The sequence below is a fragment of the Vulpes lagopus genome, chromosome 23, assembly GCF_018345385.1.
Source record: "Vulpes lagopus strain Blue_001 chromosome 23, ASM1834538v1, whole genome shotgun sequence".
Classification (NCBI taxonomy): Eukaryota; Metazoa; Chordata; class Mammalia; order Carnivora; family Canidae; genus Vulpes; species Vulpes lagopus.
In genome coordinates this window covers 44,812,104-44,838,412 of record NC_054846.1, presented here as the reverse complement: position 1 = coordinate 44,838,412, position 26,309 = coordinate 44,812,104, and the positions used below count along the sequence as shown (strand labels likewise).

General features: G+C 39.3%; 1 protein-coding gene, 1 long non-coding RNA gene and 1 pseudogene across 4 annotated transcripts in view; 2 read left to right on the top strand and 1 right to left on the bottom strand.

The window, feature by feature from the left end:
• Positions 1-20,762, bottom strand: part of OSBPL8 (oxysterol binding protein like 8) — a 147,779-nt gene extending 127,017 nt beyond the window's left edge. For 2 of the 3 annotated variants that reach the window (XM_041737924.1, XM_041737927.1), the window contains exon 1: positions 20,644-20,762. The gene's annotated coding sequence lies outside the window, so the exon portion shown is untranslated. The remainder of the gene's footprint in view (positions 1-20,643) is intronic. The other variant, XM_041737925.1, reaches the window with a different exon arrangement.
• LOC121481709 lies at positions 3,398-3,507 on the top strand (annotated as a pseudogene).
• A 306-nt stretch (positions 20,763-21,068) lies between the features above and the next one.
• On the top strand, positions 21,069-24,173 carry LOC121481682. Its single transcript, XR_005985357.1, has 2 exons — positions 21,069-22,982; positions 23,639-24,173. It is a non-coding gene; the product is annotated as an uncharacterized LOC121481682 (long non-coding RNA).
• The last annotated feature ends 2,136 nt before the right edge of the window (positions 24,174-26,309 follow it).

Sequence of the window (26,309 nt, the reverse complement as noted above, 5' to 3'; positions counted from 1 at the left end):
TTCCTGCATGGAGCCTGCTTCTCCCTCTGCCTGTGTCTCTGCCTCTCTCTCAGTCTCTATGTCTCTCATGAATAAATAAGTAAAATTTTAAAAAAATTTTTAATGTATCAAATTATATACATAAAATGGGTGCATTTTATTCCATGCAAATTGTATCAAAATAGTGTTTGGTTTGTTTTTTTCTTAATGTGCTGTTGGTAGGTTAAGTGATAAAGGACAAGAAAGGAAAGACTACAGAAATAAATAAGCAGAATGATGTAAAAAAGAAATTTTTTTAATTGATAGGAAAAGTTCAAATTCTAGCACAGCTAAAACTAGGAATGTAACGGAAATTATTTAATTTAATCTGTAAATGCACATAACTCCTAGGATAGATGTGAAAATTAAATGGGATAGTTAACACTATACCTGGTACACATCACAGAAACAACTCATATTGGTTGACTCTGTATCTAACCATGTTAAGTGTTAAGGTAAAATCAAGAAAATAAGTAAGGTACATGGAATAAACCATCAAAGAACTTTTAGAGGAAATAATTTTAGATGCTAATTTTAAAAGGAGAAAAGGAAGGAGGGCACTGCTGGTGGAGGGAATGGTAATCTGTAGAAGAACGGAGGCGGCAAGGAGCAAGTTGCATGCAGAAGATGGAAAAATTAGCATGCCTGTGGCAGCAAGTCCATATACGGGAATAGAAAAAAAAAAAAGCAGGGTAACCTTCCCATCCGACATAAATATTCATTTCAATTTTACAGTAGGATCCAGAATAGTAACTTCATCCAGTTGATGCTATGACACAACACAAATAAACTCAATTTCACAAGAAAAATAAATTTGACTATTTAAAATAAGAAAAAAGAAAAAGTTCTTTCTGTTGAAAAAATATGAATGATTACACTCATCAGCTTCAGTCTCTTGGAGGTTAGCCATAGTTCCTTCCCTAAACAAAAAATAATTATTAAAATATAATTATAGCAAAGCAACATATGGACTTGCTGTGCAGCTGTCATTGCACTCCTAAAATTATGAAAGCTCCACTTTCCAGAATCTAAAATCTGTAAGTGATCACTTTGAAAAACAAGATATAAAATATCTCCTCAAAAGAACTAATCAGCTACAACAAAAATGATCTCATGGCATGCTACTTAATGTAAGAATACCAGAGTTCCATTTCCAGAGACCTGAAGTGACCAAGATCAGGATTCTTGAGCATTTATAATTTTGAAGTGTCATTACATGTATGCATTTAAATGTTTAATAAAAGAATGTAGGATTAGCATTCTTGTAGCATTCAAACTAACTTAAATCCTTATTAAGATTTTACATGTTCAGCAAAGTAACTCCTTTCTATATTTTATACATAAAACAGTTAAGTGTCATTTCAATGTTTCAATTCTGGAAAGAGACAGTCAAGATTGCTAATTTAGTTCCCAGAATGACAGAAATGTACAGAAACACAGAAACAGAATGAGATGCACAATGAAAGAAGAAATATTAAAGGGCAATAATACTGACCTTTAAACAGATTAGCAGCAATATAGCTATGGTGAGGACAACAAAACTACAGTATTAAATTAACTTGTCTCTTGTTGAGGAAGGACATAAAGTAGGGACAGTCAGCTAACACAAGGTTTCATCTGCTCCGTTTACACCAAAGCAATATCCAATTAGATGCCGTGGCTCAGAGTAGAACATGTAGAGACTAAAGAATCTACCTTTGCTTTCTTGGGTCTACGTGATATACAAAAATGTAATACCTGAAATAATTATGAATGCATAAAACATTATTAATGTTATGTCATTCAGAATCATGATTTTCCCTTTAAATTTCCTTTGATTTTATTTTATACTGTAAAATACTTTTCAAAGCATTTCATATATATATATATATATATATATATATATATATATACATACTAAAAAAAGAAGAGTATTTTAAGAAACATAAATTAGGGGAAAAAAGTTTTTAACAGTAAGATTAGCAATAAAATATTAGTTAAGACCTGCCACTGTGTTTCTGATTTTTGTTGAAAGATTTTAGGAGGCCGGTACTGCTAAAAATCATTCTTTTTAAATTGAGGATTGTGAAACTTTTTAAGTCAAGCACCTTCAAAATGACTAAAGAGATCTGACCAACACGAGAACGGTCCCTTTAATAAGTGTACTTCAAAGGCTTTATCACTGTAAATAAATGTATTTTATGTAGTGGTGGGAAATTTGCCCATGGTGCATCTGGATTACTGAGATTAAACATTGAGGAAAAAGTCCAAAATTTAAAAGGATACGAAAGTCTCTTATTAAAAGCCCCAAGACCTACCATTAGGTAAGTGGAAGGGGGAAAAAAGTGGCCTGAATCTCTTGCTGAGGGTATAAAGTATCTTTTTGGTTACCGATCTTAGAAACATGCCACCCAACAGTGAGCTATATAGAAAAAAAGAATACATGCATAAAGAAGTAAATTTAAATTAAAGCTCTTCCTGGGCAAGCCATTGTTGGAGTCACTAGTTTTCTTAATGATTCTTATTTACACCATTTTGCGGTTTGCCATACTAAAATCCTATTTGAGAGAAAAAAACCTTAAATTTTAAAAAAGAATTTAAGCAAAAAATCAAAAGAAAAGGGCAGAGAAATTTAAAATGTATAAAAGTGACAAGAAAATACTAGAAAAATAAAAGCTAAAGATTAAGTACACAAAATGTTAATGGACATTAACACTATGGCCAAAAACAGCAACTAAAAACAGGTTAAAATTAAAAGGAAATGAAATCAGCAACCTAAGACACTAAAAGCAGAGAAACAAAAACTACAAAAACTACCTTTTAATCAACATAATTTAATAATAAGAACACAAGAATGCTAATTCAAGAACTGAACACATTCACTCAAAAAAAAATTTTAAAGATTTATTTATTCACGAGGGACACAGAGAGAAAGAGGCAGAGACACAGGCAGAGGGAGAAGCAGGCTCCTCGCAGGGAGCCCATGTGGGACTCGATCCCGGATCCTGGGATCACACCCTGAGCCGAAGCAGATGTCTACCCAACCACTGAGCCACCCAGGTGTCCCACAGTCAAATATTCTTTAAACTAAGGGGCACTGGGGTGGCTCAGTCAGTTGAGCATCCAACTGGTGGTTTCTGATTGGGTCATGGAATAGAGCCCCACGTCAGGCTCCGAGCTCAGCAAGGAGTCTGCTGGAGATTCTCTCCTTCCGCCCCTCTGCACCCACCTTTAAAAATAAATAAATAAATAAATCTTAAAAAGAAAAGATTTCTTACACTAAGACTGCTTTGCTTTCTCAAGTGTTTCCTGAAAACAACACAGCTCCTAGCCTTATACCAATGACTCCTATTCCCAACACTCTGGCTTTTATAAGACACTTTTGCAAGAAGATGGCAAATTCCTTAAAGAATGCTGAACAGTAAGCATGATGATTGGGTGTTCATACTGTTGTGTGACATACGCCTCCCTCAAACTTTGTTACCACCTTGGCACATTACCCATCTGATATGCAGAAAAAAAGAATACTGAGCAGGCTATGAGTTCCATTTGTCTTAATCTGATACTAGTACTTAGTGGGTACAATCATAGACCCACCTATAACCTACACCCCCCCAAAAAGTGGTATAAATTTTTATGCAAAAACTTAATCAGTTCTGAGAAAGACTTTTGTTTCTGTTTTGCTTTGGTCTGTACTACTCTAAAAGCACCAGGTATACCTACTGAGTATACTAGTGAATAATGGGATACCATTTTTTTGAATCTTGTTTCTAACGTGCTTCCTCCCTGAACTACTGTATTTTTAAATTGGCAAGAACTTCTCCCATGCAGTGGTCACAGGTGGATTAAAATAATCACTTTTCATTTAAAATTTAAGGAAATGTCTACCTTTTGAAATCTTAGCATTCCTAAACAAATTTTAGACCTATTACAAACCTTCAAGTCAACCACTCACCATCTCTAAATTGTACAGATGAAGAAACTAAAAACAGAAGGGCTTAAGTGACTTGCCCAATATCATGAAGCCAAAAGAAACCAGAACCCAAGTCCCTTAAGTTCCAGTCAAACGTTCTAAGAACAAAATATAAAGTAAAAGGAAGGAATTATTAGGATATAGCCGTTTAGATTTAGGATGTACTGGTTAGTGAAAAGACTGCAAAACAGTATATTATACTACTAGTGGGTTGTTTTAAGAATTATACATACAAGTACCCATACAAGACACAGGAAGTAGGGAGAAATGATACTGTGTAGACGAATATACCAAACTGCTAGGGCAGCCTGGGTGGCTCAGCAGTTTAGCGCCACCTTCAGCCCAGGGTGTGATCCTGGAGACCCGGGATGGAGTCCATGTCAGGCTCCCTGCATGAGCCTGCTTCTCCCTCTGCCTGGGTCTCTGCCTCTCTGTCTCTCTCTCTCATGAATAAATAAAATCTTTAAAAAAAAAAAAAACTACTAATTAAGTGGGCTATCTTAGACATATAAAGTCAGGACTAGTAGCAGTAGAAACTATGAGTTTCTGTAGCTGCTGAATTTTATACTCAACACGTGTTGATGCAATAACCTAATTTTGTCTTGTAAGAAAAATGTAGGGCACTTGGCTGGCTCAGTCAGTACAGCATGCAACTCCTGATCTTGGTTTTGAGTGGTTTGGGAATGGAGCCTACTTAAAATTAAAAAAAAAAAAAAAATTAGACACATAAATTTACCCTGAAAACAAAATGCATCTTAAAATGGTTTAAGTCTTAATCTCCCTCTCTCCCTGCCTCTCCTCCACCCCATTTCTGTGTTAGAAATGCAAAACTTTAAATGCGCGCGCACACACACACACACACACACTCCAAAGATATTACTCACACAACTGAGGTTCACCTTCAAATTATCTTGTCTTCACATTAAATGTGGTCTTCCTTAAGAATGGCATAACATTAATATGTTAGAATAATTCCAACTTAAGTGAAAGGCTGAATTATAAAATTCATTTAAAGACATTTTCCTTTAGATTCACAGTAGTAATAAAAAGTGAATTAATGCATTTGTAATGAGTAAGAGTATTTGTCATCAAAAAAAATTTTTATATAAATGCACACTGCGAAAGTGGTTTTAATCATGTTAAAAAACATCATTCTTGGTGGACTAATACATCTCCCCCAAAGCCCCCACAAAGTTTAACTAACAATTGTAGTCCTCACAAGACGGTAAAGACCATGATAAGCTTCAGCTCATTACTCCATGTAAATTATGAATTTCAGAATCAATAAGTCCAAATGATAACACTTTATTATAGTTCTCCACAGACTATTACGCTGTCCCTCAAGGTTATTTATGGTGTCTCTCAAAGTTATTTTATTTCCCATAACTGTGGAATATTAACTATCTGTCCAAAGAGTAGGGGATGCCTTAAATAGGTAAATTATATTTCCTTCACTCCTCTCCCCATTTCTTTTTCAATCTGTTGACACTGATGCCCACCCTTGTAATTCCACTACAATTACACAAAGATCATTTATTGACAAGTTTAATGCTTACTTTGCCACACTCTTATTCAAAACTCCCTCCTGACCTTCTAATAGTCCCTCTAACCAATCTTGTTTTGGTTCTTTCACTAGCTCCCTTCACTCTGTCTGGACTTTGAAGTGTCAGCGTTTCACTCCATTGGAGCCTCTTCTCTCTTACTTTCAACTACCCCTTTCATGCAATAACCCCCTATCCATATTACCAGCATAGAACTCTCTCCTACATTCAAATCCACATGTTTAATGATCTGCAGAAGTTCAAAAACTCTTAGGATGCATCAGAACCATCTGGAGGGCTTGCTCAAAAACAGATTTCTGAGCCCCATCTCCAAAGTTTTTGATTCAGTAGGTTTGAGCAGAAACCTAAGAATCTGTTTCTAATTAGTTCCCAGGTGACACATACTTTGAGAATCACTGGCCTACATGATTCTCCTTTAAGATAAATTACAGATACCTTAATTTCAACACAACCTAATGGGCCTTCCAGCATCTACCCTGGCTACCTCAAAACCATTCTTCACACAGCATCCAGAGTGATAATTCTGTACCTGATCTTTTTATAATCCTTTGTTTAAAATATTCTAATGGTTTCCAAGGGATTTTAAGACAAAAATGAAAACCTTTAACATGATCTATTAAGCCTTATATGACCCAACCTTGGTCTACTGCCCCACACTGCTATCATTCTTTTTTTTTTTTTTTTTTTTTTTAAACACTGGCCACAGCAAACTCTTTCAGCTCCTAGCAAAAGCCAAGTTCCTTGCTGTTCCAGGATATTCAAACAAAATGTTCTGCCAGAAATATTCTTTTTTCCCTCAGCTCAAGTCACCTTCCTTGGCTCCCCTCCCCCACTAGGTCAGCAAATTCTCATATTGCCCTATATTTCTTGCTCTTAGCACTCCCCACAAGATAATTACACAGTGAATTGTGCAAGTGGTAGTCTACTGTCTATTCCTCACCTTCCCACACACATAAGCTCAAAGAGGTCACATATCTATTTAGTTCCCACTGAATTTTTAGCCTCTTGCATAGTGACCTACACTCAAATATGTTAAATTAATGGTTTTATAACATTAAATTATTTTGAAACCACAGAAGGAAAAGTATTATTAAAAAGGAAATTGAAGCATTTTTTTTACTATCCTCTAATACCTACAAATGAGGAAGCTTCATTACATTCCACTATCTGGAAGTTTAACTAAAGAAAAATAACACCTTCAAAAGGTAAAATGAAATCTTCCTATCACAAGTTCCTATGCAACAAGACATATAGATTATTATTAACTGCACTAATAAAGTGCTGATACCAAAATGTTATCCACTAATATATAAGTGTATAAGGCAGCCTAAGGTAATTCTTGCACGAAAATTAATTTATACGTTAACCTGCATCAAAGAGTACATCCAGGCTTAGCAAAAGTAGTTTTGCTATGGAAGTGGGATGGGGATAGCTGTAGTGGATAATCACAAGTTACATAATATTAATGTAACCAAGAACTAAATGACTATAGAAACAAATGTTCTATAGATTCTCAACTCCTTTAAAATGGAAAGTATCTGCTGTCTGTAATTCATTCATCAACTCTTTTTCTCTAATGTGCATGCTAAGTCAGCATACCACTAATCTAAGTGACCAACAGAACACATATATTATGATGTAACCTTAATATAGAATTTATAGCCAAATAAAGCTTAACTCCATTCAGAAGAGTCGTTTTTAGAGGCTATTTTAAGTTGTCATCACATAAAACAATTTTGGGACTTCCTTTTTCTAATCATTTCCTTAACTACCTTGCAAGTGACATTAGGATAACAGGTTTCATCCCTTTGGTCTGCTTATTTTTAACTAAAAATGGCATTCCTCATTTTGATCCCTAATTAATGAGACTTGGTTCAGAATGACTTCCCACTTTTTCCATAGATCAAATTCATTTCCAAAAGATGTCATCTGCCACCATAGAATGTAGATTTAAAAAATGAGGGAGCATCTGGGTGGCTCGGTTGGTTAAGCATCCGACTCTTGATTTCTACTTCGGTCATGATCTCGGGGATATGAGATCGAGTCCCACACTAGGCTCTGTGTTGAGCATGGAGCCTGCTTGAAATTCTCTCTCTCCTTCCCTCTGCCCCCTCCCTCTCTTAAAAAAAGCAATGAGGCTGAGCAAACTGAGGAAACACAGAAAGAATAGTTCCAAAAGTATTTTTTAACAACAGTGAGACAATGTCATTGCTGAAATAAATTCAAGATAACTTTGAACACATCAATCATTTCTTAAACATATAAGTTCTAGTATATTTAAAAATTGGTCCCGTTTCTACTTTGAGCATGATTCATGGACAGGCTTGATCCATGACTTCTGGTTTTCCTGAATAACAGATGCAGTAAAACATAAGCACATTTACTATAAACTAAAGATTAAGAAACAAAACAAGTTTTAGGGAAAAAAAAAAATCTGGTGGTGTACTATAAAGATATGGCTTGTGGAGGTAATATGGTCTACTAAATAGAATGTGAATATAAAATGAGATAGGCCATGGTTCAACTTCTTGCTTGGTCCCTTAGTAGCTACATGACTAAGTTATTTGAACATGGAATCTGTACAGCATGAATAATGTCGTTGGTAAAATGAGAATAATACCATCTTCTGAGCTATTTTAGGGATTATATTATATAGTATATTGTCCGATTGCAATTCTAGCCCCTGACTCTTCAAGGACTCCTCAAAAAACCTAAGAGGCTATCTGGTCCAAGCTCTCCATTTTACTAAGAGCCATGAGATTAAATGGTTTGCCAAGGTCACACGGTTACTTAGTAGGAAAGAGAATACTTTTGGCAGGTTCCTTATTCTCTCAGTGTATCTGTTTACTAAATCACTTGGTGTTTGTAATGTTATGTTACCCAAGCTTGTGACAGAGGGTCTCAAAGAGGGTTTCTGGGACAATAATAAACCAAGACCACTTAAACAACAGTGCTTGCAAATATGATACTGGTAATCACACATTAATAATTTAGTCCTACATATTAAATGTCTCTCTTGGATTTTAAGTCTTTGCTCTTAAAGTTAGGTATTTCAAATTACTGCTAAAACGACTTGATTATTAAAACATAAATTTTCAGTTTCCTTGAAAGGTTCTTTTCTAAGGAAAATATGAACCTTGTCTTAAATCAGGATACTAGGGGAAAAAAATGGTGTTTCTCATTTTTTAAGGATAGTAAACAGTTATAACAACCAAAAGAGTTACCTACTTTCCTAAAAGTAAAATTAACACCCATACTTAAGCTAAGAGTTCTTTCTCAAGGATCAAAGCTTAAAACGCAAGATCTAAAATTAATTCAAGACAATCTCAAAGAATTTTATATTGGCTTTCTTACTCAATCCCAAGAGCAGTTTCTACATATTTTGAATCAAACTAAGAATGGCTTTCAATATGGGACATTAAAAAAAAAGAGTGTCTGAGTGCCTAACTCTGGAGTAGATGCTTCTGGGTTTTGAATTCTGGGTATAAATTACCACAATCAAAGTATTTATCCTCTTTAATTTATCATGTGTGTAACCAAGACACATGATTACACTTCTGCATGCCAACTGAAAAAGGACCTATGACACAATTTTTAATACTTCAAGAGTGATTACCAAAAATGTGGAACTATGGAGATAACTTATTAATATGACAATGAAAAAAATTCTTAAGAGAATTCTAAAAAAACATATTTTTCTGAATTTAATTAAAATCATAATTTGCAGGCAGCCTGGGTGGCTCAGCGGCTTAGCGCTGCCTTTCAGCTCAGGTGGTGATCCTGGAGTCCCGGGATTGAGTCCCACGTCAGGCTCCCTGCATGGAGCCTGCTTCTCCCTCTGCCTGTGTCTCTGCCTCTCTCTCTCTCATGAATAAATAAATACAGTAAAATCTTTTTTAAAAATCATAATTAGAGTCACAAAATGTATCACTAATTTTAACTTTTAAGTTTGAAGAGGCTAATTACTACTACCATGAATTAAGAAGCCCCAAAGATAACGAAATAAAACAAAACCCTACTCATTAAAATACTCAATATGTTAAGTAATCAACCTTTAAATGAATCTCTATTTTTCCTCTATTTTCTTTGTCAATAATGACTATTATTTTTAATTCCTACAGCATGGTAATTAGATTCTTGGGAAAATGAAGATATAAAAACCATAATTTCCCAAACAATCAAACCTTGAGTTTCACAGAATATAAGAAAAGTTCACTAATCAGTAAATATATACCTATTGCATTAACGGAATCCTTGTAACATTGATTTCCTCTCTATTAGGCAAATAAAGAAACTATCCCAGAATCCATTTATTTTCTAAGCTACTTTAAATTTCAATTAAGAATTTACTAGATAGGTCCTATAATATCTTAAATAATCAGGCCAAATCTGGCGGGTTTAATAAGCCTTCCAAACCATAACCCTTCTGACAGGATTTCAACTGCAAAGTAGCCAGCATTTCTTAAATCTGGATTGCAAAAACTTCTGATTGCAGGAGGATTATAACTCTAATCATAGACACACATTCCAGCAGTAAAAATCAGAGCTAAAGAAGAATTACGAAGTCTCATGAGAGAAGACCTAACAAGATTAATGGGGAAATGCTGCATCACCATAGAAGAGAGGGGGAAGAAACAGATAAATTTACCTGCCCAGTATAATTTACAATTAATCAATGTGGTACCTAAAGATTCAGGAAAGGAAAATGGGAAATAAAAAAGAAAACAAACAGGTTAAAGAAATTTTATAAGAATGCTGGGAAAAAAAAAAAAAAAAGAATGCTGGGAAATTTTTATGAATATAAAATGAAAGGAGATGAAAACTAAGGCCTTCAGTGAACCAGCTAGGCAATTCAAAGATTTAAAGATTGTAAGGTAGAAAAGGAGGAAAAGAGAAAAATATCAGTAATTGCTGAACCAAAGTAGCTGTAACAAAGCAGAGAAATAAAAAAGAATAGTATCTCACCAACTAGAAACAGTTAAACCGAAAATAAAACAAGTAAAGATATCTCAATAATTGAAATATTACAAGAGCCACATGATAAAGTTAATATGCCATTCTCTGGAGCAAAGTCACTATTTTATGTACAATTCTAAATGGTCTTACTCAGTTTCCAAGTAGCAAAGTAGAAATGGCAAGAGAATCATAACATGTGCAAATTGGGATAGATAACAACAGAAGAGGAATCAGAAAAACTAAAAAGGAAACAAGAATTCAAAAAGAGTACAAGTTTCAGGATTAACTGGCATAAAGACACAAACACCTATATAAATCAATATTTTAGGAACATCACTATATTTTAACAGTATTATGTTCCTAATTCCTATGAATCAGCCTACATTTTAAAAACAGCTCAAAAAATGAATTAAAAAATATTTAAATAGCTCTATATATCTTAGGTTTAAGAAGAAGTTAAAAAAGGACTCTAAAATAAAATGATAGACTATATATAAAATTTCCTTACAGTTATTCCAACTATCTCACTGAAATAAAAACAATTCACACAAAAAGAAAGAAAACCGTAAGAACAAATAAATTTAAAGCTGGAGGCAGGGGCAGAGTGTGTGTGCCTATGTATATACATATACACCGATACACACACACACACACACACACACACACACACACTTATATGGCTTGATATAACAAGCAGAAAAAACTACATATTTATTATACCCTCTAAGTGATGAAAAAGGGTGGGAATCCATATGTCTGACAGGACCCCAAAGAGGCATGACTGCAAACTAAATGATATAGCAAAGAGTGAAAACAGTAGGGCCAAAAAAAGAACTAAATACTACTTGACTTTATAAAGAATTACATTACCCATCCCCTATCTCCATCTCCAAGCGGCACCTAAACAAGTGACATTTGCCCCCAGGCAAAAACATACTCTGCTTTTCCCTAAGAAAAATGAATGACTAGAAGACTAAAATGGGGATGCAGGCAAAGTAATACTCTTTTCCTCTGGCATTTAGAGGGCCCACAGGCTGGAAGCTAGCTCCTCTCCCTTTTACGATAAAACAATGTTTGCTAACAGATAGGCCCTGCCCTGTACTACCTAACGCTAGCCCCGTAAGTGCTGTGTACAACTCCTATTCAAAGGAAAAACTAGGGGGATCCCTGGGTGGCTCAGTGGTTTAGTGCCTGCCTTCAGCCCGGGAGTGATCCTGGAGACCCAAGATCGAGTCCCACATCGGACTCCTGCATGGAGCCTGCTTCTCTCTCTGCCTGTGTCTCTGACTCTCTCTGTGTGTGTCTCTCGTGAATAAATAAAATAAAATCTTAAAAAAAAAAAAAAAAAAAAGGAAAAACTAGTAGGGACAACAGTCCAAGGAATAGGGTGAGAGAGAGGGGAGACCCAGATCAGAAACTTCTAAAACATGAACGGACAACCAGAAAACACCAGGCATGTAAGGAAAACTAAGCCTGAAAAATAATAATTACAAAAACAAACACAGAAAGTGACCAGAGTGGGAAAAAAGGTAAACACAAGGAAACACAAGATAATATCTTTTAAAATTCTATTTTACGTATTCTAACACTAAAGACAGTATTACAACAGAGATGAATGATACAGGAAAAGAAAAAGAGAACAAGAAAATTCATAGATTACCTGCCCCCCCCCCCAAATCAACCAAAACAAGTGGAGGGGGAAAATCCCCAGAACACAGAGCAAAGAGAATCAAAAAGTATGAAAAGTAAAATCAGACAAAGAGGATCAATACAAAAGAGAAAACATCGGCCCAAATATCTGCCCACTGAAGGACAAATGGACCAAGTGAAGGGAGAAGGATCTCAAAGACGTAATGGATGAGAATTTCCCGGAGTTAGAAGAATCTCACTTAGACAATAAAACCAACTGACTGCCTAGAACAAATAACCGAAACAAAAAATAAAAACCTTTATTCAGGGATCCCTGGGTGGCGCAGCAGTTTGGCGCCTGCCTTTGGCCCAGAGCGCGATCCTGGAGACCCGGGATCAAATCCCACGTCGGGCTCCCGGTGCATGGAGCCTGCTTCTCCCTCTGCCTATGTCTCTGCCTCTCTCTCTCTCTCTCTCTCTCTGTGTGACTATCATAAATAAATAAAAATTTAAAAAAAAAAAAAAGAAAAGAAAAGAAAAAATTTTTTTAAAAAAACCCTTTATTCAGACAGAATGAAAAACAGATTATCTTCAAACACACACAAAAAAAAAACTGAATTAGATGCCACAGGGCTTCTAATCAGCATCCCTGTGGGCTAGAAGACAACCAAGCAATGCTTTCAGAGTTATAAAAGAAAACTATTTGAGACCTACAAAACTGTGCCCAGCCAAGCCATCAGTCAAACAGAATGAAGACAACTTGTACAGACAATAATTCAGAAAGTCGGCCTCTCAAATACCTTTCTCAGGTAGTTATTTTTAAGACTCCAGAAAAAAAGATCAAATAAATTTAGAAAAAGATCTATAGTAGAATGGATTCAATTCAAGGGTATAGCAAACGGAGTTCCCAGAGGAGACTTAAAGGCAGCTAGTCCAAACTGAGACAGAAATAAAGGCGACTCCAGAAAAATAAGGAACACAACATAAAGTGCAATATGCTTAAGAGTTGGGGGGAAGGGGAACTATGATAAAGGCATAGAATACAAGTAAAAGGGCGAGTAGAAATACCAAGAAAACAGGAGTCATGCCGAATTTTTTTTAATTCAATGGCTAGATTTTGAGTTAAGTAAATAAAATCCACTAGACCTCGATGTTATTAAGGGCATGTTTCTTCAGGTGGCCCAAGGGCTGCTTAAGAGAATCTGCAGACATCAAGCTGGGCATACTACCCAGCCCAGCATAACTAATGTTGACATAGTCATAATATTGAAACCAATTATTGGTTTTCATCATTTAGAGAGAACTAGTGGACATGACAGCCGGGGTTAAGAATAGGGGCAGGGGAAAGGGTGTACTGTGTTTAGGCAACAAGAAGTTTGGAAGGAAAAGGAAAGAAAGAAAAAGAATGGAAAATTCAAATAACATCTAAATTGATAAATAGATGGATAGATCAACGTTCACTAGAAAGCAGTGTGTTTCACAAAAACAACAGAACTTCCTTTGTTGCACATTCACGAACAAACCTCCTCCATAAACTCCACCCATCTTCTAAGAGGAGAAAACATTTTTTAAATAAAAGTAAGTGTCCTCCAGCTTAAAATAATTTCTTTCAGGTTAACTCAATTTTTAAGGTAGTAGTTCTCTATCAAGGGCAATCCTTCCCCACCCCACCCCCGCCCCCCAAGAGGACATTTAACAATGTCCCGAGACATTTTTGGTTGCATAATTAAGAGAAAGTACCACAGATATCTAATGGATAAAGGACCAGGATGCTGCTGTACATTCCACAATGCACAGTACAGTCACTTATAGCAAAGAATTATACAGCCCAAAATGTCAACAGTGCCAAGTTGGAGAAAACCCCCTCTAAAGGAACACCTTTTTCTCAGGGACCTCTGGGTGGCTCAGGGGTTGAGCATCTGCCTTCAGGCCCTACCTCATCCCCTGTTGGTACGCATATTCTGGGGCGCTCAACTACCTCTCCTAGGCAGCCCATGCTTACAGTAATTTTACACAATTAAAATTTCTCATTAAAGTTGCAACCTGTTGTGGGTACTCCTCTTTGTTAGGTAGCTCTCTTCTACATGGGAATTTAAAGTCGCTAGTTCCTTCCATCCTATAAGTGCCCTAGGTGCCTTGGACTGTAAAAAGAAGCTGGAGAAAGAACACCTGCTTTTCTGTCCCCTCTACCCAGAAGTGACAACACATCATTTCCATCCACAGTCCACTCATGAAAATCGGTCACATACATGGCCCCACTTCGATGCATGCAGGGATGACAAGGATAGAGGAGAGAATGACAGAAAGGCACTCCTGGCTGAGCAACCACTTGCCAGCCTTCATCATACTACAGCAAAAGGGAACATAAATTTTGGCGGGCACTGAGCTGAATCCGCCACACCCGCCCTCTCCCCAACCATTACAGCCTGGTCTCTCCCTCCACAACAGTAGCCTCACAACAAGCTTGTGGGCTCCCACTCTGTTAACATCTATTTCTTTCACCAGGATTATGTGAGATCCTCTAGATCTCTTTCATACTACATAAGAACCACAGGAAACTCACAGGGTGCATCTCTGGGCCCCACTCTGCCTCAATACACCATCTTCTCCCCCTATAGGCATCTGATGTCAGCACCAGACCAGGTACTGGGCAATAAGCTAATACGTGGCTGTGCAGGCTGTGAACTTCAGCAATCTAGCTTCAGAACCTGTGCTATTCTGCTTCTTTAGATTTCTAAAATAATACGTAGTAAGAGAGTACTTTCGGGATCATTTTATAAAAAAAATCTGTATCTTGCAAAAACATAGTCTAGGAACTATTAAAATTCCCCACTATGATGCACAGCACTATTTTTCTTTACTTCTGGATTGCTGATTTTAAATGTTATTATAGTCGAAACAACAGGCAAAAATTATATAAGTAAATCAGAGCTGATCTTCAGAATTCCCTCACCCTACTCTGTACCTACTCTGTCTTACTCTTAGAAAGCATGGATTTTAAAAATTTTAACAAGTCACCTTAAAATACTATATCTATTATGTTCTTATATTTCCAGTTTAGTCTGGAATTTCCTTGTGAGAAAGTGGCAATTGAATGCCTAAAGAGTTTTCTGCTTTACTATAAATATTTTCAAGATTTAAAAAATAGGATGTCAGTCAAATACATGTGAAATTCAAAAAAAAATTGCAGCTATAGGCATCTTATTACAAAGTATATTTTCATCAAGTCATACAGTCGAAGCAGACTCAGAAAGATCATGAAGATCAAGACTTGTAACAAGGGGCAAATGCAAATAAACTACACAAAGCAGTATAATGTGGTAGTTAAAAGGACAGGCTCTTAAATCAAAGCTCAGGTTAAACTTCGAATTCAAATCCTTCTGGTAGGCTCAACACCTGCTTCTTAGCGTGCCTGTGACTTAGGTTTAGTCCAAATCCTGGCTCCACTATCTACCACTTAATCTCTCAGTACCTGAGGTTTAAAATAGGAAAAAAGAGGGGTGCCTGGGTGGCTCAGTGGGTCGAGTGTCCACCTTTGGCCCAGGTCATGATTCCAGGGTCCTGGGATTGAGCCCCATGTTGGGCTCCAAGCTTAGCAAGGAGGCTGCTTCTCCCTCTCCCTCTACCTCTCCTTCCCCTCCTCCTTTCAAATAAATAAAATCTTTAAAAAATTAAAAAGGAAAAAAAATAATCTGATGGGGAGGGGTGCTCATTGTGAGGACTAAATATGATGACATGATGACATGGCAAATACTTCTAAAATAGGAGCTGGTACATAGTAATCAACACATATTAGCTATTATTATCATAACACCACCTACTAAGACACGTTCAGGAGCTATGCCAATCTCCTTCTGAATCTATCATGTTTGTAACAACCCTAATCAAAAAGTTTAGCCTTTTTATCTGAACAGTCTTCAAGCTCTAAACCATTTCCTCTTTTTTTCAGCTTTTTGTGAACATGGAAGATGATAGATAACTGGCTTCTTTATCTTTTAAGACTCAGGACTCTTTTTAGTTTTTTAATAATAAAATTCTCTTCCAAATATTATACATAAGACAGACTGCTCCACAGATTATAAACACTACAAAGAGTTCACAAAGTATGATGAAATATTGAGATTCATAAAAGAACAAACAGCCACTGAAGCAAAAACCTTAGATAAAGAAATGATGCAGAAGTCTATCAGCCTGCTCAAAATATACTGAATTCTAAATAAAGCACAGCAGGTAGGGATCCTCCATGGTTTATAGTCACTCGAATTATTAAAAACATATAGTGGATACTTTGGGTATTTTTTTTTCCTTAATAGCAGGAAAATCCTGTTTCTTCAAAAACAATGATGATGGCATGATAGGCATGGGCAATTTCTTCAAAAACAAATTCTATAGAAAAGAAAGGCCTTAAAAAAAAAAAAAAAGAAAAAAAAAGAAAAGAAAGGCCTAAAGGCTCAGACTTTCAGCCATACACGCCCCCTACTTAAAGCTTTAAATATCTGAGGCATCTAGTATTTTTTGTAGTCTTTAACATTAAAGCAAAACAAGCTTCATTTGCATCAGAAAACATTATGCTTGAAAGAAAATTAAGCATTTAAAATTTTGATACTTACAAATTTAAAGGTATTTTAAAGGGTCAACTTAAAGGTCACGTAGATATTAGAGTTCATAATACACCAAAATATTTTTTAATAATCTAAAGACAAAAATCTATTTTTTTGAGAAAGAGAGAGAGAGAGAGAGGTGACACAAGCTCACCTGTGTGTGTACATAGAGCAAGCAAGGTGGGGAGGGGCAGAGGAAGAGGGAGAGAGAGAATCAAGCAGGCTCCACACCCAGCAGAGCCCAATGTGGGGCTCAAGCCAACGACCCTGAGATCATGACCTGAGCAAAATCAAGAGTCAGATGTTCAACCGACTGAGCCACCTAGGTGCCCCTGACAAAGATCTTTTTTAAACAATCCAATGTAAGGTTCTCCTATGTGTTAGATATTGAGATAGGCACTTCCACATACATTATGTAGCTTCATTCTCCCAACAACCATATGGGATGATTATCCTCCTTTTACAAATGAGGAAACTAAGGCCCAGCAATTTGCCTAAAAGGCACTTGCTTGTATGAGATTTAATCAGAAACCATATTCAAACTTTCTGACCCCCCAGTTTGATGTTCTTGATTGCACTATACCACTGCCACTTCCACAACTTAAATACTTCACAACTAGTTCTTATTCAGGGCACCAATCTTTTCAGCTGGCAGAGGCAAGAGTTGTAAGGGGAGAAGAGAAATTATTCATAATGTCACCAAAAAAACCTCACTGTGCTTATTAATCCCACATGATTACCCCGTCCAAAGTAAATGCTTTCGTTCATGCTCTCTATCCCCTTAAAGCACCACTCATCTTCAGGTATACAGCTTTCAGCAAAACCTAACTCAAGAATTACTTCCCCTAGGGGCCCCTGGTGGCTCAGGTCATGATCCCGAAGTCCTGAGATCAAGCTCCCCAATGGGCTCCCTGCTCCGCGAGAAGAGTCGGGTTCTTCCTCCTCACCCCCCCCCATCCCTGCTTGCGCACAATTGCTCGCACACACTCTCTCTCTCTCCCTCCCTCAAATAAATAAAATCTTAAAAAAAAACAATTACTTCCCCTAAAAAATTTTCCCAATTAGGAACTGCTCCCTCCCTACCAATCCAACATCCTTTCTTATCTCACTCCTTGTATCTATTCTGGACTACATTATCACACACTCTTCTGTCCTCCTGTCATATACCTGGAACTACATTTTTTCATTCAGTACTATTAAACGTTTGATGAGTCAGTGGTGAACAACAACAAAAAAAGATCATTGCTATCATAGACGATTTAACATGATTTGCATCTCTTAAAAAGGTAAAAATAACATGAAGGTATAAGAGTATGATGTTCTACAATAAAGGATTCCTTCCCAACAAGGTCTCTGAAGAAAGCCTTCTCCTTTGCATACTTGATAACATTTTTCAGGGAGGAAAAATTCCTTCTATCATGTCTCCCATGTGAGACCTTTAACTTCATGCCTTCAAATAAATATGAGGAAGTGAGAGACCAAAGTAGAAGGGACAGACAGATCTGGGGCGCCTAGGTGGCTCAGTTGGTTGAGCATCTGCCTTGGGCTCAGGTCATGATCCCAAGGTCCTGGGACTGAGCCCCACATTGAGGCATTAGGCTCTCTGCTTGGCAGGGAGTCTGTTTCTCCTTTTCCCTCTGCCTGCTGCTCCCCCTGCTAATACTCTGTCAAATAAATAAAATCTTAAAAAGAAAGAAAAGGACCAATCTAAAGTCTTTCAATTTCACACACTAATGTGAAATCTACATCTACACCCTAGTCCAAATATCCCTTCCTGAGTCCCATCCACAAGAAAATACTTTAGACACAATTGGTCCAGTTAAGCATCTCCATCAACCTGTCCAGCCACGTCCATTAACGCGTATTCAGAGACTTCAAGTTGTGTTTATGGATTACACGTACGTCATATTCATAAGAATAAGAATAAGCCTTCTACTTTTGAATCCCCTGCTGCTCCAAGATCATTGCCATAAATGTGTTCATCTTTATATATTATATCCAAATATAACACTTCAGGTATTGCTATTAGGGAAAGAATTTTCCACAAAATCAGAAAACTACATCTAAGTATCAATCCCTTATTTTGTCACTCATGCTCCAAGGAATCTGCTCTTGAAGGATTATTTATAAGTCAAAACACGCTTAAATGTACTTAGAGCAGTGGCTAAAAAAATTCTGCAATTTGTCTTTTAACAAGACAGATCCTTTTGTAATGCAGATTTGGTGAAACCGTCATCGTATGTTTTTTTTCTTAAATCAAAACTAAAACATAAAAAAATAAAAAATAAACTAAAACATAACTTCACACAGAATTGTGTATTTATCCCCACAGTATACGGGCTTTCAATTTAAAAATGAACAAAGAAACGAGATCTTGCCAAATTCCCCAGTGCCATACATGTGCTGCTGTAAGAAACATATTTGACTGCTTCTAACATGTAACTATACTCTAACTGAAAAGGGACAGCAGCGCGCTTTCCAGATCGGATACTTTATTAATATGCAACAAGAGAGAAACCATGACCATTTTTAATTAAACAACCATCTCTAAGCAGCTGTGTACAACGCACTGTGGCTCAAACGGCTCACGTGGAATTCGACCGCAACAACCTAATCTCCATAATTAAACACCTAAAAGGTAGTTCTTGTGTTTCGTCTATTCCCTCTCCCGGTACTTTGAGCAGGTACACTGTAGTCGTTCCACACACTGTTGCTATAAAAAAAGGGAGGGCGGGGGGATGGAGGGCAAGAAAGACTTGAAACCAGCTATATTCCTATAAAGGACAAACTGCATATCCTTATTCTCCTTTCCCCCCAACTTGCTTTTATAAAACTAGCATGATCTCGTTTTCACGGCAAGACGGGTTCTAGCTCCAGCAAAGCATTAAAAACTGAACCACAGTCCCGCCGCAGGACAACTTCAAAGAACACCTGATGGAATGGGGAAGATCTAACGGGGAAGATCTAACGGGCAATTCACCCGAGTCCCTTTACCACCCTTGCTTTCCTTGGAGTTCTAAAAGAGGCAAAAAAAAAAAAAAAAAAAAAAAAAACCAACAAACAACGACTTTTAAACGATTATCTGCAAAGACCTAAATAAAGTTGGCACTAATCTGAGGCTAAGTTACAACGATGACAACAACTTTAAAAAGATTATCTGCAAAGACGTAGGGCTGGCACTAATTGGAGGCTAAGTTTCGGGGAAAGTTTAAAAAAAAAAAAAAACGAACAATCCTACCCTACAAAGGGTATTGTCGTAGTAAGGAGAAGTCACTCGGGTCCTGCAGCACTAGAAAGGCAAAAAACTTCATTAAATCCAATGCAAATATGCTCAACACCATCATCAGGTGGCTAAGTCTCCCCATCTGTTTAAGTTGGAGCGCAGGTCCTCTGTCATTTCCGACAAGGAAAGGAGAGGAGGGCAGGGGAGGGGAGAGGAGGGGAGGGAGGGGAGGGGACAAGAGGGGAGGGAGGGGAGGGAGGGGAGGGGACAGGAGGGGAGAAGAGGAGGGGAGGGGAGAAGAGGGCAGCGGAGGGGAGCGGAGAGGAGGGGAGGGAGGGGAGACGCGGGAGAGGAGGGGAGCGGAGGGGAGACGAGAGGAGGAGAGGGAGGGGAGAAGAGAAGGGGAGAGGAGGGGAAGGGAGGGGAGACGTGGGGAGAGGAGGGGAGGGGAGACGTGGGGAGAGGAGGGGAGGGGAGACGTGGGGAGAGGAGGGGAGGGGAGGGAAGCAGCGGGAGGAGAGGGGAGCGGAGGGGAGAGGAGGCCAGCGCCCTCCCGCCCGCCGCGGCGCCCAGGGCCCGGCTCTCCGCCCGGCCCCGAGCCCCCCGTCCCCGCAAGGGCGGCTGCACGACAGCCCGGCGTCCCCGAGAGCCCCGGGAGCCCCCGTCCGCCGGGCGCGGGGCGGACGACACACACACACTCACCGGAGCGGAGCCCCCGGGGAGGCGCGGAGGCGGGGGGCCGGGGCCCTGCCCGCGCCCGGCGGACCCCAACTCCCTCCGGCGGCTGGGGCGGGCGGCGGCTGGGGCGCGGCGCTGCCGGCTCTGCCGCGAGGGGCCGGGAAGCCCGGGCCCGCGCTGCCCCCGTCCGCCGACCCCGCCGACCCCGGCTGCGGCCACAGCCGCGGACACAACTACCGCTGCAGGCGCTCGCACGACCGCTCCCGCCGCCGTCCGGCCCCGAGCGCGTCGCGCCCTAATGCTGTCATCCGCCGCGTCGCCGCCGCTCCGGGCGCCTGGGGCCGCCGCGAGCCTTCCCGTCCGAGCGCCCGCCCCCCGCAGGCCCCGCCCCCGCAGGCCCCGCCCCCGCTCGCGGGCTCCAGCCCAGCCCCCCTTCCCGTCACGTGCCCGCGCGCGGCGGCGGCGGCGGCGGCGGCGGCGGGACCCCCCCCTGCGGGCCGGGCGGCGGCGGCGCGGGAGCAGCTGTCGGCGCGGCGGGATTGCCTGCGACCTGCGGGGGGAGGACTCCTGGACCCGCCTCACAGGGCCCCGCCTAATCCGAGGAGACTGCACCGTGCGGCGCCTGGGCAGGGCTCGGGACCCCACGACCGCGCCGGGAGGCCCGGAGGCGCGGAGGCCCCAGAGGCCTAGAGACCCGGAGGCACAGAGGCCCGGAGACCCAGGGGCTTAGAGACCCGCAGGCATGGAGGCCCAGGGACCCGGAGGCCTAGAGACCGGGAGACCCGGAGGCCTAGAGACCCGGAGGCACAGAGGCCCGGAGACCCAGGGGCTTAGAGACCCGCAGGCACGGAGGCCCAGGGACCCGGAGGCCTAGAGACCCGGAGGCACAGAGGCCCGGAGACCCAGGGGCTTAGAGACCCGCAGGCACGGAGGCCAGGAGACCCAGAGGCTTAGAGACCCGGAGGCACAGAGGCCCGGAGGCAGGGAGACCCAGAGGCCTAGAGACCCGGAGTCCGGGAGGCCCGGAGACCCAGGGGCTGGGAGGCACAGAGGCTAGGAAACCCAGAGGCTTAGAGACTCAGAGGCCTACAGACCCGGAGGCACAGAGACCCGGAGACTCAGAGGCCAGGAGACCCAGAGGCCTACAGACCCGGAGGCACAGAGACCCGGAGCCCCAGAGGCCTAGAGACCCGGAGGCCTAGAGACCCAGAGGCTTAGAGACCCGCAGGCATGGAGGCCCAGAGACTCGGAGGTGGGGGGGTGGGGGGGCCGGAGGCCCGGATGCCCAGAGATCCAGAGGCCTAGAGACTCGGAGGCACGGAGGCATGCACGTGTCACCCGCGTGTCAAAAAGAAGGCATCATGGTGTCTGGCTTAAAAAGCAGTAACTAATTGTTCCGATTTCTAGTAGTACGTTAATTGTGGCATTTAATTTACTGTTTTCCTCATTAGAGGTTTTTAGTTTTGAGGAAGCGATGCTGCGTTTCAATCACCCTGGGATGAAAATAGCCTAGCAAACTTATTTTTGTTCCTAGTCGCCTTCAGCATCCTTCGTGCCAGTTCTACAGTCATTAAGTTTTACAACGTGTTAGGTTGGTGGCAGTTTAAACAGATACACAGGATTTTGGCAATCTGTTCCATTTTTAAAATAAAGATTAGTGCTTTTTCCTTTTTCTTTTTCTTTTTTTTTCCCCCTAAGTACCTTAACTTTCGGACATAGCTTCTGCCTTCCTTTTTAACCATGGTCCAAGGAACTCTTTCCCCCCCCACCCCCCCACCCCTGGTGATGAGAAGAAAAGTATGTGCTGGTCACCAGAGGAAAAGCAACAATGCAGAAATGAGGAGGTAGAAAAGCAGAAAGATCATAAACCCTGCCAACAAAGCACATGAGAAAGCTTTCCCGGTTTGTAAGTCATTTTTCCTTCCCGCCCAGGACTTAGGGTTTTTGCTTAAGCAAATCTTATGCATTCATTATGTTTACTTAACATGACATCAAAAAAAAAAAAAAAAAAGCTACTCTGATCAGCTGGATACTTTGAAATGAATAAGCAGTAGAGTTTGGCCTATATGATCAGTATTATTAATGTATTTCATGGACACACTCCGACATCATGGACTTTGAGGCTCATTATTTCTAGACAGAAAAACACTGCCAATTAAGCTATGCCACCCACTGATTTTTTTTTTTTTTTAGGATACATCTTGAATTCAGAGATGTTACAATGTGAAAAACAAGGAGTCTTGGAATCTGAGCGATATGGTAATGAGCAGGTGTTCCAGGGAGGAAAAGATTCGACAGATTCTGTTCTGAAGTATGAGATACTGTACCCGTAGTTCAGATAAATACAAGACATCTATTATTCTGTGAGTGACACCATTTGAGCAAAGCCAGTAACTTTGGAGTTTTTCAACAGATTGAAACCTGTCTCCTACTTTCTAGAACAGTATTTTTTATGCTGACTCAAAAATCAATTTCATTTTTTAATGAAATAGGCTAGAATGGAATAGAAGATAAAGGTCAGAGGTCATATCTAGTGTGGACAAGAAATTGCTTTGTGAAATTTTTGTTTCCTTTGCAGGGAAGGGTAAGAGTGTGTCCTAGGTTGTCATTTAAACTGTTCCTTATTGTGAGTTGCAATCAAATATTCAATCAAATAGATTTGAAAAAGAATGTTCTAAAAGCACAAATAACATGCGAAATCTATGCTCTGCGCTCTGTTTCTCTGGTGCTTTACCTTTCTTTGGGAACTAAAACTAAAGATTAGAAAAAGAAGGCAAATTCCTTGACAATCCTTTCCTGCCTCAGCCCAAATTTCTTAATTTGGCTGTTGAGAAAATAAGTGGTCTTTCATTGTCCTTGTTCTGGAAGCAAGGTAGCCGAGGTTATAGATTTTGCTAATTAGACGTTTGACTAGATAAATTATTCTTTTCATTACAAGTTCTGAGAAAAGTAGAGAGTTGAACTATATACTGTTGAACCAATGTTATTCAGCTGTTTTTTTTTTCTTTTTTTTCCTCAGGGGATGATACATTTGAAACAAATAGCCTTTGTGTACTCAGGGTTATGCAAATTCTTGTCAGACTAGCTGTAACTTCTATGAACCACCCTCAAAAAAGAAAAAAAAAATCAGAATGCAAGTTCATGAAAGTGAAGATATGGGACAACAAATATGAGTATATCTTTTGTAATCATCTGTATTTTAACTTTTGCTAATAATAGCTGCTTTCCATGAATGGTGATTTTGACATACCTCGCATACCTACCATGATTGCAACTAAAAAAAAAAATGTGTCAATACAATAAAATTCAGATATACATACTTTTCAGATCTTTTCAAATCTAATATTCTATGATTCCAGGAAATTATCATTCAATCTAGCATTTATGATATAATCACAACATAAACAGAAACTGTAATATGTGATCCTGCACTGTAATTGAGAAATATCCTGTAACTCCCATCTGCTATGTTAAGATACCCTACAAGTTTGCTATTCTTAAATGATTTTAAGAATAACATCTTTGTAAATAAATAAATAAATAAATAAATAAAAGAATAACATCTTTGGGGGTGCCTGGATGGTTCAGTGGTTGAGAGTCTGCCTTTGGCTCAGGTTGTGATGCCTGCGGGGAGCCTGCTTCTCCCTCTGCCTGTGTCTCTGCCTCTCTCTGTGTGTCTTTGATGACTAAATAAATAAAATCTTTTTTAAAAAAAGAATAACATGTTTCAACAAAACTTTTTATTACAATTATCCAATTTTAACTCCAATGAGAATCTCTCATGCCCAGTGTTTAACTAATTATACATTTCTGAGAATAAGACATTCTTTTTCCAAATGAGTTAAAGCACTCATAGGCATGATGATTTTTCCCACAGAATATGTATCAGCACTGACCTAGAATGAGAGAGGTAAGTTTGATGTTGATTTTTATTTTACCTTTAGCCTAGCCGGTTAGACATTTATGTTGTCAAAGATTGCTGATGAGGATTTTAGGCTAACATCCTTATTTTCTCAGAGAGGATTAAGAACGACCTCAAACGTGAATAACGTATTCAACACATCTTTGAAGACTGTGGTTGATTGTATTATTATTCTCAGCCATATAACTTGATCTAGTCAATGGTTTATAAGCCACATGTTAACTACTTTAAATTTGAGGGCAGCCCGGGTGGCTCAGCAGTTTAGCGCTGCCTTCAGTCCAGGGCCTAATCCTGGAGACCCGGGATCGAATCCCACGTCGGGCTCCCGGTGCATGGAGCCTGCTTCTCCCTCTGCCTGTGTCTCTGCCTCTCTCTCTCTCTGTCTCTCATGAATAAATAAATAAAATGTTTTAAAATACCAAAAACATAAAAGTTTAAAAAAAATAAAATAAAATAAATTTGAGTGTAACATCAAATTTGAGGTCAATCTCTTAGTCATGTGCTGCCGGCCTGTGAGAAAGACATGTTCCAAATGGGGTATCAGAATGAGAAAATACATGGAGCAGACCTGAAACTGACCTTCACCCTGTAGCAATACAGCAGCAGTAAACCTGCAGCTACTAACATGATATGAGAGTAAACTGTAAATATTTATCGTTGTAAATCATAGAGATTTTGAAATTATTATGTATTATAATCTCACAAATCAGCTGAAATGAATGTAAACCAACAGATTAGTGGTTCAAACGCTAAATTCATTTTTGAACAATAATATCCTTCTATTTAATAAAATAAAATTATAGACATCTATAAAATAATCACCTAGATATTTGGTAAGCACTCCACTAAAAATTTCTATTAAAAAGTAGTCTGTTTATAAAATATATAGATTTAGGAAGCCTGGGTGGCTCAGCGATTAGGCGTCTGCCTTCAGCCCAGGGCCTGATCCTGGAGACCCGGGATCGAGTCCCACATCAGGCTCCCTGCATGGAGCCTGCTTCTCCCTCCGCCTGTGTCTCTGCCTCTCTCTGTGTGTCTCTCATGAATAAATAAAATAAATAAATAAATAAATAAATAAATAAATAAATAAATCTTTAAAAATATAGAGAGAGATTTGCTTGCCGAGTATTTACATATAAATACAGCGCTCCATCCCATGACCTTGAGATGACTTTAGCCAAAACTAAGAGCTGGATGCTTTAACTGACTGAGCCACCCAGGCACCCTGAGCACCTCACATTTAAAAAAAAAACAACAACCACAGAAGAAAATGACACACCATTAGTGAGAATCTGTGATAGCAGAAACATGTTCAAAAGGACTTCAGATACTGAAATTACCAGGCATAGACTATAAAATAACTAAATAAAATGTGAATAAAAGTCAACCTTGAAAATATATACAGAAAACAAGTATGTACAAAGAGTAACTAAAGATATTTTTAAATGGAATTTAAAGAATTAAATATAAATTATTAAAATTTAGAACTCAGTGGACACGTTTAATAGTCTATTTGACATAGCAGAAGTACAGCTTAGTGAACTGGGAGACAGAGATGAAGAAATTGCCCAAATGCAATAGAAAAAAAGAAAATTAAATGAAAAATATGAAAAAGACTTTAAGTGACATGGAAGACATGTGAGAAAGTCTAAAATAAAAGCAGGACTCCAAAAGACAAGGAAAGAGAAAATGTGGCAGAAGCAGGCTTAGACAAGGTAATGGTTGAAAACTTTCCAGAACTGATTAAAGACTCCAACTCACAGACTTA